Source organism: Macrobrachium nipponense, chromosome 44, assembly GCF_015104395.2.
Source record: "Macrobrachium nipponense isolate FS-2020 chromosome 44, ASM1510439v2, whole genome shotgun sequence".
NCBI lineage: Eukaryota > Metazoa > Arthropoda > Malacostraca > Decapoda > Palaemonidae > Macrobrachium > Macrobrachium nipponense.
This window is the reverse complement of record NC_087221.1, coordinates 3440353-3456040: the sequence shown is the minus strand read 5'-3', so window position 1 is coordinate 3456040 and position 15688 is coordinate 3440353.

Sequence of the window (15688 nt, the reverse complement as noted above, 5' to 3'; positions counted from 1 at the left end):
GAGACTTCCAATTTGTTTCAAAATGAAGGTAAATGATTGATTATTACTAAAATGGAAAAGTTTTAGCTTACAATTGCATTTTTCGACCATTTCGGTTGAGTCAAAGTTGACTAAAGGTAGAAATTTTGGCACTTGTCATGATTTATATGAAAATATTTAAAAACTGATAAAAGCTACAACCATGGTTTTTTTTTTGTATTGTACATGAAATTGCACACATTTCCATATGCAAAACTCTATGTAATGGCTAATGTAAAACGGTGCAAAAACTACGACAAAGTGACAAAAGAATTTCTGAGATGCGTCGCTGATGCTTTTTAGTGCGAGAAGAAAGAAATTCATGCATGCGCAGCTGGGTATTGCTTGTAAACAAAATAACAGCGTGATCCGTGAACCCCAAGCATCCCTCAAGTCGTGTGATTTAAAATTTTTTGCAAACTAGGCCTATAACTATTTTTCGGCGAATATTTAAAAAAATTTTGTAGTTGACGCACATTACGTCCGTTTAGCACCACTAGACAATTTTAGTCGATGTATAATACGTCCAATATGCGTTTAAGTGTTAAAAGTTCTGTTTAAGCATTCTTGAAAATTCATCACTGGTTTGCATAATATTTGATGACATAGTTTAGAATGAATGGACTAGCGTTGAATCCAAAAAATATTATTGCGTTGTAAAGAAGGAAAATCTCATTTTATCTTCCTATTTTGCTAACATAATTTAGAGGAATGTTTCTTTCATGTCACTTAACATTGTTATGTCATTTGAACTAAAGTAGAGGGACGATTAACTATGTCATCCATTAATTTGATCCCAGCTTGTTCAGCATTATTGAGAGAAGGAGCCTTCTTCGCCCTCAAAGAACAAATAAAAATTATAGGTCTAATCTTAGTGGTGGCATGAGTTCAAATTTAAAGACTAACATATGAGGAATCCAATTATATCATTAGAAATTTTGAGGTTTAACCTTGATCCTTGGGGCTGTTACATATATAAAGAAATGCTTTTACTGCGGAAATCAGCATTTTAACGATTATAGTCCCAGAGCTATGACAAAATAAGCAAAAATGTTTATCTTTCACACACACACACGTACACGTGCTCACACACTTGGCTCCATTTCATCTTAGGATATTCAGTTCTCTCCTTAAAAAAAAAATATCTATATGTATTACCTTTATTGTGTGAACGACTTTCTCATTACAGATTTTGATTCTAAACATATTTGGGCATGGAAAAACATATATCTGTATTATGTGTTCCATCACCTCAAGTTGACAATATAAGCACTATTATTTACAAGGCTTAATCTTGTAAAACATTCTTAAGCATATTTATTAAGCTCTCTTTGATTTTCTAGAAAAAATAAGCTAGATTTGGAAAACAATATTCAGTATACTATTGATGCCAGATACATTCAGGGACAAAGGAAGAAATCAGAAAAAGGATGCTAGAGGGTTTAGCAAACAGGAAATGAAAAGTAGGACACCAGCCAAAGAGCCTCTGGTGAATGGTCATTTATCTCACCAGTGAAAAACTGGATTTTAAATTTACAATGTATCACCTTTTGGACTATGGTCAGTCTCCTCTTAAACATGCTTGAGGCAAGAAGGAAGCTGGAAAGGAAAACATGACCAACAGAAAATAACCCTGTCTCTGAATACCACCAAAAGCCAAGAACATTGTTTTATGGTTCTTTCATGCATGCTTTGAGCCAGCACTCTTAAGGCTATGTTTCTTACGCTGCAAGTGACAGGTCATCGCCGGCTTCAGGCAATACATCACCAAATTCCATGATTCTCATGACAATGCACATAGCAACGCATTGAGCCAACAGAATGGTGCCAACAGAGAGGACACCTGATTTTCATCTTTATATAGCAGCTATAAAGGCTAATATTGAATAGTTGTACTTGATTGGTCCATTAGTTACTGTGTAAGTTGCCTGGCCACTGATTGTTCGGACAATTCATATAAATTAGCCTGTAGTTCATTAATAAAGCATCATTTCAAGATCATACCTATTGTCTTAATCAACTCCAGCTAAAGTGCTGACCACGCCATACCAACACCTAGCGAAGATGTCTAAGAATTCAGTTATGACAAAACATTACTATCCCATCCGCCATTCCTGCCGATACCATTGCCCAAGTCAAGCTTCCAATCTTCACACCAATTAAGGCCTAAATTTGGTTTCCGCTAAGCTGAAATCACACTCTGAATCATGGGCATACGGTCATCATCGATGAAGGTGAATTATGTTCTCACCGACCTAATGGACCACCTCTTCCCCCAGCTAACAGAGTGGCTGGAAGCTAAGGGCACTGAAGTTGTCCAGTACGAAGACCTTTAGAAGGTGTTATTAGACATATTCACGCCATCCCCAGCCGTTCATGTCCAACAGATCTTTGATGCAACACAGCAACTGTTAGGTGATCAACACCAATCTGCCTCCCTTCTCAAAATGAGAGCCTTCGCCTGTCTTCCTCCTGCAGCAGACGGTTCTCCCAAATCAACTGACATCCTAAAGGTCCTCTGGTTTAAGCACCCTTCAAACTGATTTGAATACCCATCACCACGCTAGCAGACAATCTGATTGATGCCCATGCTGCTACAAATGACCGCCACACCCACACCTTTACCGCCCATCAAGGAATGTTCAACCCTTCAGTGACAGACGACCTTACTAACGTCACAGAGCCCACTATGTCCATCAAACCCTTGCAAAGTTCTAGGAGAAACTTTTGCCACCCAACCTGCTTTCAGTAAACCAAGGGTGCCAATCAGAAGCAGCAGCATTCGTCGCTGTTTCAGCTGTGCCAATACCACAGAACATTCAACCCTGCCATAAAGCACTGTCTCCCTGGATGCCCATTGCCAAAAAAATGCATTAAACAGCCACTGCCCCTCTTGGTAGCCATAGCAGGTGCATATTCCTCAGTCAGGGTCCACACTAATGTACCTAATCTTGACATCCAGTCCAATGTGTCTTTTTTTATCCTTAATTCCATCACAGGTACTCACTTTAGGTTGACACAGAGGTTTACCGTTCCCTTTTATCTGTATCCAGTCAACCAACCAAACACCCTTAGCCATCTAATATCCAATTTACAGCTACCAACAGCTCTCCCAGCCTTACCTTCGGTCAGAAGCATCTCACCTTTAACCTTAGCAACAGAAAGTACCACTGGCAGTTTTTGGTTGGAGATGTCCCAATACCTCTCCTCGGGGAGGATTCCCTGGCACAGCAATAACTGCTCGTGGATGTCACCAACAGGTGCCTCATCGATGCCACTGATTTCTCCATGAGGCTCACCGCTGTATCCCACCAGAACTCGCCCTCCATGTCAAGGATTTCAAAAACGAGTTTGCCTACCTGCTCTCCACATATGAGGATGTCTTCAAACTAGAAATACAATAATCTCATAAAATCCCTGCTGAGCAAGGTATTTTTCACTATGACCTCGGTTCCTTCCGTACACTTGTTTTTGATGTCTAATGCCTGTAAAACTTGCCATAGCAAAGAAAATCTTTGCAGAAATGGAGAATATGGGTGTGGCAAAAGGCGTGTAGTCCTTGGGCATCTCCCTCCAACTTAGTAATGAAAAAGAGTGGCACCCCGAGCCTATGTAGGGGCAACAGAAGTTTGAATGTGATCACCAATGCTAACCACTACCCACTCCCCAACATCAGACATAACTACCTTCCTGCACTACGCAAAAATTTTCTCAAAGCTGTACTTTCTCAAAGGTTACTTCCACAATGCAGGAGCTACTTTTCAATAATTGATGGATATCATCTTGGGCAACCTTCCCTTCTGTATCTGTTATGGCGATGATATATTATTCTTCTCTGCATCAAAGGAGGAGAACCTCCAACACCTGCAAGAAAACAGCATCATCATCAGATACAACAATACTCCTTTGCCATCAAGAGGGTAGAATTCTTAGGCTACCTCATAACACCTGAGAGCGTCCAGCACTTGCCTGAAAAGGTTGTCACCATTAGGAAGTACCCCACTCCTCGTAGGTCACTGTCGAGGGTCTACAAGAATTCCTTGGAATGGTTAATTATTAAAATTGCTTTTTGCCCAGCATTGCTTAGACATTGACACCACTCTATGAAGTCCTCAAGGACAGGCCCATTGCCCTCATCAGGGGATCCTCATAAGAAGCTGCCTCTACCTTCGCCATAATCACCCTCTCCATGGCCACTGCCCTCTTGTTCACTGCACCAGGTAATTCTCTACTTCTTTCCATATACACCAGCGACATAGCCATAGGAGCTGTCTTGTAACAGATCATTCACAGTCATCACCAACCCCTCACTTTTTTTAGCAGGAAACTAAGCAGGACAGAGATGTTTGACCAAGAGCTCCTGGTAGCATTTTTTGGAGGCCATGCTCTTCAAACTGACCACCTAGCACCAATGCATTCAGTAAACCACCAATCCAATGCCTGGATCTCACCCGGTCAGCGCCACCACTTGTCAGCCATTGCCAAATTAAACTGCACCCTTCGTCACATCCCTAGGAAACACAAACCTGTTGCCAATGCCCTCTCTAGAATCCCCATTGACCCAGTACACCTTAGCCTCGATTACAATTAGCTGGTGGACAAGCAACAATGGCAGCCAGAGCTCAACACCTACAAGACTTCTTTAACATCTCTGCAATGGTATGATATCCCCCCCAACAACAATAGCACCACCTTCATCTTCTGTGATATCAGCACCTAACCCCATGCCTATGGATCCCACAGTCATTTAGAAATCACATCTTCGACATTGTCCACTGTCTGGCAGATCCTTCAGGACAATCTACAGCCACTCTCCTGAAGAAGCGCTTCATCTACCACTGCATATCAAAAGGCAGAAAGGCATGGGCAAGTGCATGTGCTTCCTACCAAGTCTCCAAAATCCAGTGTCACACAAATTCAGGTGTACGCTCCTTTCATCAACCACAATACCGTTTCACCCATGTCCACATCAACAATATAGGACCCCTCCCACGCTTTACCTACTCAAAATGGTCACCCACTCAACGAGATGGCTCGAAGCTGCCTCAATGACAGATGCAGCAGCATGTACCAGTGTTTTCATCTCATCATAGGTTTCCAGATTCAGCATACCTGATCATATCATCTCCAACAGAGGCACTACCTTCCCATCAAAGCTCTGGATGTCCCTAAACCGCCTCCTCAGCACCCAGTTTCATCAATCAACTGACTGCCATCCTAAGTCCAATGGAATGAAAGAGAGGTCCCATTACACCTTGAAAGCAGCCCTCAAGTCTCACTGCAATTCCTCGGCCTGGTACTGCAGTTTCCACGGGTTCTCCTCAGCCTTCAGACAACACCTACAGAAAGGCCTTGACCTGTCAGCAGCCGAGATGGTGTATGCCAATCCACTAATGATACCTGGTGAATTCTTCCCCGTTAATAACACCTCACCACACATCATCAGACTCTAGACCTTCGCTGGCAAATTCATTCCTTGCTGCCCATCCTACAAGCCAAATGAGAAGACCTTTATCCCAAAGAATCTACACAAGGCAAAACATGTATTCATCAGAGCTGATCCTGTTCGTCTGCCTTTGACCCAGCCGTACACTGGACCCTGCCGGGTCCTCAATCACAAGCAGAGAGCCTTCCACATTGACCTCCTGGGGCACAATAGACTGGGTTGCAATAGACCACCTGAAACCAGCATGTTTGCCCAATCACATTACTCCTCCAGTCCAGTTTTCAAGGGTTGGATGCCCTTTGCAACAAGCTGGTTAACTCTTGGGGGGGGGGGGGGGGGGGGGGGGGGGGTGGGGGGGGGGGGGGGGGGGAGGGGTTAGAGGAGTGTTGTGCCACCAATCTAAAGCCTGCATTTCTTATGCTGCAAGTGACAGGTCGTTGTCAGCTTCAGACAATGTCACCAAATTTTGTGATTCTCACAACAATGCACATAGTATCACATCGATTCCGCAGAGTGGCGCCAACAAAGAGAACACCTGATTTTCATCTTGAGTGGTCCTTTAGTTACTGTTTAAGTTTCTTAGCTGTTGATTAGCCCGCAATTCACATAAATACCGCTGTAGTTCATTACTAAAGCATCATTTCAAGATCATGTCTCTTATTTTATTCAACTCTTGCTAAAGTTTCAACCTCAAATGAAATTAATTCTTTCGATTCTTACATCAAGTTTTTTCGATCGTTTATCAAAAGGAAATTCTGGTTTCTTTGGTGATTTATGAAGGATGTGGGCCCCTTTGTCATGCATCAATAAAGTAGGTTCGATAGGTATAAGCAAGAAAAACATTATGACCCTCTATGTAGTGAAGTAGACGATGACACCGGAAATACTTCTTCAGAGAAGGTTCTTTGTATGGTTGTAAAATTGTAGAAGCTTTTAAGAAAAAAAAAAACAGAAAAAAAAAACGAAAAATAATCTAGGAGTGACTCATTGCAAAATGTAAAAGATGAATGAATTTGTGACTTATCCTCATTGAGTGTCAGACATTGGGGATTCGAGGCCACACATATCTTAAGCCTGTTTTTGGTAATCATCACCATCAGTCGCAGTCCTTGGGCAGCAAAAAAAAAATATATATCAGCAACTCAATCATACATTTGTGATTCAAGGCTACGTGCGTTGTTACTGCCAAATTATGACGCCTTTGCAATGCCTCTTTGTCGGCTGCTGTGGTGATATATATATATATATATATATATATATATATATATATATATATATATATATATATATATATATATATATATATATATATATATATATATACACCACAGCAGCAGCCGACGAAGAGGCATATATAATTTCCATGACTGTGTTTTCATGCGTCTCGAATTTTCATATATTCCGTAGTTTCTCTTATAAGATCTATGAGCAGCCTTGTAAGTTCAAATACGCCCTACAAATGTCAGCAGGTCTGTTTAGGAAGCCTGTTTTTAAGAATAAGTGACATGTGAGATTCAAGACAGATTTTTGTCAATTTTAAGTATAAAATTTCCTGAGAAGAACAAAGAGCAAGACCGCTGCCTTACTTTCCAAAGTATGGATCACACATATTGTAGGAGGTATTTTCGGCCAAAGCACATTTCCAAACCACCTGGTATACATGACATTAAGTTTCTGCAATAGGCTTTGAAGTCCAGAATATGTAGAGTTAACAATGTGGCTACTAAAGCAAATTTAGTCTAATAAGAAGTAACCAGAAAGGGCAAGCCAGCATATACCTCAGTACTGGCAACAGCAAGATTTAAACAGCCCTGCAAACTACAATATTGATTGTATCACTATTAATAGTATCAGATATAGTAAATTATAAAATCCAATAAAATGACTGTACTGACTATCGAATATTAGATGTTAGTTATCAGGCTATTAAACTTAGGCTATTGTTATTATTATGCCTGTGGACGCAGCTTATACGGGATGACAGCTTTGGACATGACAATTATTTTAGCAATACTTTTGTCACATTTTACTGCTTGTCAGTTTGACCCATGAATATAGAACGATAATGATTAGTTCTACCTCTATAGAGTAAAACTGTAAATTAATGGTAGTAAGAAAGGCACATAATATTGGAAAACTGGTCAAATTTCTTGCTATTATTATGCCTGTGGATAAAGCTTATATGGGATGACAGCATTGGAAATGACAATTATTTTAGCATAATGTTGTCAAACGTTTCTGCATGTCAGCCTGACACATGGATAAAGAACAATAATAACTATTTCTGCCTCCAGAAAGTAAAACTATCAATTTATGACTGTAAGAAAGGCACATGACGCTGGGAAATTGTTTAACTTTATTGTTCAATTGTATAAAAACTACAGCACACAGAACAAATATTTTTATTTCCACATATTATACACATTACCCTTGGTAAATGCTGCAAAGATCATTTACCAATCTTTAAAGACTGCTGAGGAAATTGGCTGCTTGTGCAGCATGATTATAATATTGTAACATCGCCATAACTGCAAAACTTTTTACCTTTCCAATAGAAGAAATATACTAGCAAAATTAAACATTTTTTATTTATAAGTACAGGACATATTATATTTACTAAAATTTGGTGCATGAATCATTTGACAGTCTTGTCAGACTGCCGAGGTAACACATTTTAAAATGTACAAGGTTTTCCATTAGATTGTATGAGTTTTGTCATTGATTACTTAATAATCAACACATAGTGATGGCTCCAAGTAGTGCACGTCACAAACTGGTTTAGCTATTATAGGCTGTCCAATCTCTCCCCTCTATATTTGTGGTTTAACCCATGCACATTTGGTCTGCAAGTTACCAGGGTTGGTCCCAAGGACGAAGACATGTAAGATCTGCCCATAAACTGTGATAGGGAATTGTCAAGTATGGTTGGTTGGTTGTGGTTTTCCAAGCATAAATCCTAATTCAAGTCAAGATTTGGAAGTATTTTCACCTTTGTTTCCTCTGTAGATCTGCCTATAGAGAGAACGAGCATAGCATATAGGCATGACTGGGTAACTTTGAAGACGAGAGTTGATAACTAATGATATGAGACAGAGATTGTTGTAATATTCCTTTCTAAGAAAGGAATTTTCTTTTATCTCCCGCTAATGAAAACATTAATGAATAATTTCAAAGTTTAGAAATTCCTCATACGAGCACCTCCTAATATAGTAATAATCTTCAGGACACCAAGAAATTTTTGTGATAGAAATGACCCTTGAACTTGGTGGGAGCAAGCACCTTTGAAATGGGAATTTTCACTGAATTAAACATTGTCATTCACATTACTAATACAACATAATATAATCTGATAATAAGAAAAAATAAAAGCATCCTTTAAAGCTCAACTGGGAGGAAAGTGAGAGGGTGGGAGGGGATGGGGGTTGGGGGGGTTGGGGGAGATAACGTCCCGAGTTCCGCACCCAACTCCCAAGCTCTAAGGCCTTGCATGTAAATAAATGAACTTCTCGGTACTTCATTATGACACATTATTAAAAGTGTAAAGAAAATATGCTGCCACAAAATGAGAAGAAAGCGAAAGGCATGAAATAGAATGAAGAAATCTCTCTCTTTCTCTCTCTCTCTCTCTCTCTCTCTCTCTCTCTCTCTCTCTCTTCGCTTCTCTTTTCTCACACATGCACGAAATGAAACGTTTTTGAATTGATATATGAATACACTAATATTATACGGAGTATCTAGTGATTGCCATAACGAGGGAAACCAAACTGATGGATAGAATTATTATATACTTTGAGATCCTATTCTCCAATGAAACGATACTTTTTATTTTAACTTTTGTGAGTATACGAGTTGGTGGTCAGATGCAAAATCTGGTCCCAAAAAATTAATAGTTGACAATAAAAAAAATTTCATTAACACAGTAATACTGTTGCTTTTGGAAGTGCCTCAAAGTCTGAGAGGGCAATTCACATGGTTAATATTTTCACAGTTCCGAATGTGAATTTGCTTTGATTTGATTTCTTCATTATCCAGTTCCGGACGCAATTATTCCCTTTGAGTCATCAGGCAGGACGAAGTACGGAATATATGAAAATTCGAGACGCATGAAAACACTGTCATGGAAATTATATATGCCTCTTTGTCGGCTGCTGTGTGTGTGTGTGCATATATATATATAAATATATATATATATATATATATATATATATATATATATATATATATATATATATATATATATTATATATGATATATATATATATAGTAATATATATATATATATATATATATATATATATATATATATATATATATATATATATATATATATATATATATATATATATATATATATATATATTATATGTATATCTTATATGCATATATAGATATATATATATATATATATATATATATATATATATATATATATATATATATATAGATATATATATATATATATATATATTTATATATATATATATATATATATATAATATATATATATAAAATGTTAGTTAGGAAAATTAAGACAGATATAAAGAGTGAGAGAGAGAGAAACCCACTGATAGGCAGATGGATAGACAGAAAGAATAAAAGGATAGAAAAAGAGAGTGAGAGAGAGAGAGAGAGAGAGACAAAGGTACTCGTAAAAACCCAAACAATTGAGATATTTACCGAACTGGCGACTATTAAGTGCATTCATTATATAATTTAAATAACCTTTCAACTACCACCAGAACCAATTACATTTCTGGTGACGTTATTAGTCACGCCCAATCGAAGGAGGTTTTAGAATTAATTTCTGTCCAAGAAGGTGTGACAATGGATGTGATCAACCAATTAAGAACACCCAGAAGCGGTAAAAAAAAAAAAAAAAAAAAAGTCTGCCTACTATTGAAGGAGGGACTTCTTTGAAGAGAGGTCGGCAGAAAAAGCAGAGAAAGCTGAGAAGGAGCAGAGCTTCCAGAGGTGAGGTGGCGAACCTCACCAAGCCATGGAGAAGAAAACTTCAAACTTCAAGACTTCACCTCTACTCTCAAGTCAAACTATAACTTCTAAACGTTACTGTATGTTTATATTAGTGTGAATGAAGTAAGAAAAACAACTTCATCGTGTCTTTCTAACCATCCTGAGACTACAAGAATCCAAAAAATCTACAATCTACATTATAGAATAAAAAGACAATTTTACATTGGTGTCATACAATACAAATAAAATAAAAAAGAATAAATGTAAACTAATCCTTGCATTTGTGACAGCCGAGAGCAAGTAATAAAAGCAAGTGTATGACATAAAATGGTGGCAGCGGTGGGATCCCGAGATTTAACAAGAGTGTGAAACATACAAGAATAACCAAGGACTAATCATAAGAGAAGGTAAAGTGCAAGATGGACCTCCACAATTTGGAAACAAAGACGATAACAGACGGCGACGCGAAACATAACAAGTGAATGGCGGAGAAAACTCTGACGAAAACATTCCCGCTTACAGATGTCAACATTTACAGAAACAGTGAAATATAATTTATAAACATTATCGCTTAAGAAATCTCATGAAAATGATGTTTTGCATTTATTACAATGTTCTCGTATGTTAGAGAATTCTTTCGTTTTTAAAGTACATTCCCTACAGTGACTGACTCCAAGATGAGAATCGATTCTGACTTTGAGCAATCTTTTGGTCGCTCCCACGTATTTCCCGATTTTACATTTCGGGCAAGTAAAACAATATACCACCAAAGATCGCATCAAAGCCGGAAGTTTATCTTTGTGGGAGAACAAGACAACCAACTTGCTTTTTTAGATGCTTTACTTACTAAGACAGAACATGGTTTTAATACGAGTCTTTAGAAAAAACGACGTTCACAGGTCAAAGTACTAACTTCTATAGCAGTTGTTCCCTAACATTTAAATTAAATAGTATTTCCATGCTATTACACCGTGTTTATATATTATCTTCCAGCTAGCATAACTTCCATAGCGAAATCATATTTTTACTCCAGTTTTCTAAAAAAAAATTTGTATCCTACCGCCTTATTCTTTAAATATGTTAATAACTTTTTAAATGATAAATTTCAGCCACGTCCACTTGTACCGAACGTGCCTAAATTAATAATATATGCCTCTATACCTTTCATTCAGTCCAACGCACTTAAGGTGCAAATACAAAAAGTCATTCAGAAAACCTTTCCGGCTGTGAATCTTAAGTTGATAGCTAGAAATCCTAAAACTCTGGGTTCTTTGTTCTCCCACAAAGATAAACTTCCGGCTTTGATGCGATGTTTGTTGGTATATTGCTTTACTTGCCCGAAATGTAAGATCGGGAAATACGTGGGAGCCACAAAAAGATTGCTCAAATTCAGAATCGATTCTCACCTTGGAGTCAGTCATCGTATGGGATGTACTTTGAAAACGAAAGACTTCTCTAACATACGAGAACATTGTAATAAATGTAATACATAATTTTCATATAAGGATTTTCACATTGTCAACCAAGTGCCCAATGACTATTCTCTCTCTGTTTTGGAGTCGTTAACAATCAACCAGCTTGTGCCCCCATTAAATGGTCAGACTTCTTCTACGGTTCTATTTATAGCATAGTTGACGTCCTCCTTTCCAAACCAGAGAACATCACTCAGTTTTTTAACTCCATAGAGATAGGTACTAACTTACGCATTCTTCACTTTAAAATTTTTTAATGTTTTTTTTTTCTTTAGTTCATTTTTTAAATTATTATATTTAACTTTTATGTTTTTCCATTTTTATTGATATTACTACTGAGTCTTTTTTTTTATTTGTATATTTTGTATATTTTACAGCCCTGATGATGAGACCCAGTCTCGAAAATTTGGAAAATAAATGTATGATGCTACGCTGGCTTTTCTCCATCCTATTTATATTAATTCTATGGTGTTCCAGATACCCCAACCTTCCTGTGTGTGTGTAATAATAATATATATATATATATATATTATATATATATATATATATATATATATATTATATATATATATATATATATATATATATATATATATATATATATATATATATATATATATGGATCCCAGGTGAAGACATATAAAAGCATACAGCAGGGTCCACAAAACACATAAAATAGGCCAGTTTATTCACATCATACATTTCGCACATGTTCTGTGTGCATCTTCAGTCTGTAAAAATAACATAAGAATTGTTAAAATTTAAAAAAAAATATTTTTAAGATAAAGTTAATAGAGAAATAAAAGTTATTTACAAAAAATAATATAACGTAAAAAAAAGATTACAATAAAAAAGACCCAGTTCTCACCAAACCACTCAAAGGAGAAGGAGAAGAGCGAGTGACCAATATTTTACACCAACCTACATTTACTCAGTTTCTGGCCCGTTCTAAAACTTTATCCCATATGGCTACAATATCTCATCTGCAGTAACCTGCGGCAAGGTTCAACATAAATACTGGGACATCCCAGGCACTTGAATTTATAAATAATGTTGGATTTCATGAAGGTTTGCAGTTTATCCTTGTAGTTAAAGAATGCGCCAATCTTGAGTGGATTGATTGGAATCAATTGAATCTTAAGGCATCCAAATTCTTGTTCAATTATTTGTTTAAGCTTGGTTGAAAACTTGCTGTCTGAAATAAACGGGAATGTGGATAATATATTTTTTTTGGGACATTATAAGAGGGCGTCGGATTAGAAAGTGTTGTGACAACAGCCTGTTAATTACTTTAAAAACCCAATTTTTGGTTATGAATTCTGTCAGAAAAGAGTGACTAAAAACAAAATCTCATTATGAAACAGAGACCAACTCGAAGAATATCTAAGAGCCCTATAAACTAAAGGGTATATGGAGTTTAGTTTGAAATTCTTAAAACATGAACCATAGTATTTATTAGTAAGTCCTGTGTATGTTTTTTCCCGATACACAGATGTAGTAAAATCACCATTGTCTCTGCTTATATTGATATCTAGAAAAGGTAGACAATTGTTGTTTTCTTTTTCCATGGTGAACTGTATATTTTAATGTTGACTATTGATATGGTCCAGAAACATCTCACTTTGCCAAGATTCATTGAATAATACAAATGTGTCATCAACATTTCGTCTATAATAGACAGGTTTACATATATCTGGACAATTAGTTAAAAAGTTTTAAATTCTTTCTCCAGTCGAGAATAAACGACCTAAGTGTAATGCTTCTATATTATCACATTCAGTCAGGTCACCTGTCTTTAGTACCTTTGTTAGTTCTCCTACCCTATATTGTTAAAAGCCTAATTAGTATAAGAGGTGCCATTACAGAATCATTTCAGTTATTTGCAGTAAATCTCCTGAGTTTTATTACCGTTGCCAGTTCTTTAAAATATGTGGATTCATTCGTAAGTACCTTTAGGTCTTCGTTAGCTTCCAGTATATCAATCAAATGATACCCTCATATCTCTTCATGATGTCACAAAACTGTTCCTCACAGTATTGTTTTTCTGCCTTTTCAGATAATGTTATTGACTTATCCTCGTTTTGACAGACATCTGTCTATTTTCCTTTAACCACGAAAAAATAATTATCAGCTCTGTATGTGTCCTAATGCAAAAGTCTTTCCTTGAATACACGGATGTATAAAAATCATCAGCCTGTTTACTCAATTAATCACACTTATATCCTCTTGAGCTTCAATTAACTTTACTCTCTAGAATTGCTTGATTAGCACGTTCTACTTGTGTTATTTATCTATGTGTTATTATTGCTTTTGTGTATTTTCCATTATAAACTTGGATATCATCTGATAATCTAGTTGCCAATTTTATTTCCAAACATTTCACTACTACTATATATGTTACCTCCCCTATAGAAGGTGATTAGGGATTTGAGTGCAGAGAGCAACGAACTCTGCCGAAAAGCGATTGGAATGTTCAACAAGCAGCCGTGTCTTCAGCGAATGTTTTGAGTGAATGACCGGAAGATGCTGAGAAAGTAAAACGTATCAAATCGTGGAGACGTGAGCGCACGTGCGCAAATTGGCACAGCTGATGGATTATGTGACGGATGTCACCTGATCATGAGTTCAAGAAAGAATGCGAGCAGAATCATGGGAACACTCGCGTGTATGCGTTTATATGTCCATGTAGGCGTGGGTAAAAAACATTCTAGAAGAATTTAGTGCGTTCGTATGAACGAACATCAGGACCCACACCAGTGGAATATAATGAGATCTCCTGTGAAGAACAAATCATTAAACGGCAAACTCTTCAAATGACTTGCGGTGAAGGAGGTGCAGGGAAGGTCTACGGACAAGGTAATTAGGCATAAAGATAAAAGACTTTTGTTGAACACCGAATAATTTACAGTTGTTCCGAGATAATCCGAAGTGCAGTTAAAAAGATTGAGTTTCTAATCAGTTTCTTTTCCTCATATATATACAGAAACATTTTTTACTTTTATTCCCATTATTTCATGGTCATCCATTTTTATTTTTATTTCTGAAGATTATGATATCTTTTCCCCTGGTGGATTCAATGTCACCAAAATAGGAATTCTGAATTTTATTGATTGATATGTTCACTTTATTGAGTTTGGGGAAAAAGTAATTCCTGTGTGAACTGATGTGTCCTAATGTCCTAATGTGGGAGCTGGTGAGGAAAAATTACTTGAAATCACTTTTCTTTGCCCAACAGAGATTACACTTCATGTTTGGGTTTTTAAATTAATTTCACTTTTTATCATGTTAGCTTTTTTGGGGGAATAAAATTTCGTTTTTTGATATCTTGGAGTTTGGTCTAGCACCAGATTTAATGACTTTGAAAATAGCAGGGGTGCCGGTTGCAGAATTTTCCTTAGGTAGGTGCCAGATGTTCGCTGAAGTCGACGTTACCAAGCATTTTTTATTATTATTTTTTTTTGACAAGGCCAGAAATAGGCCTTGTGATATTGATGGCAATCGGAAAGGACAGTTAGACAAACCTATGTGTTACGTTTCTGGAGAGACTGGGGCAGGGTGCACAGGAATTAGGGAATCATGTAGATGTTAAAAGAAAGAAATTAGTAAGGTGGGACTCTGTTGCTGAGAAGACGTGCTTTGGACTGGGGTCAGCAGATTAAACTCAGAAAATGTATAGAGCTTAAAAACTATGTGAACAAACCAAACCTAAATTTTATTATTTTTGAACTGATTAATCAAATCAGTCTGATTGTGGGAAGAAATCTCCACACCAGGGTGAATC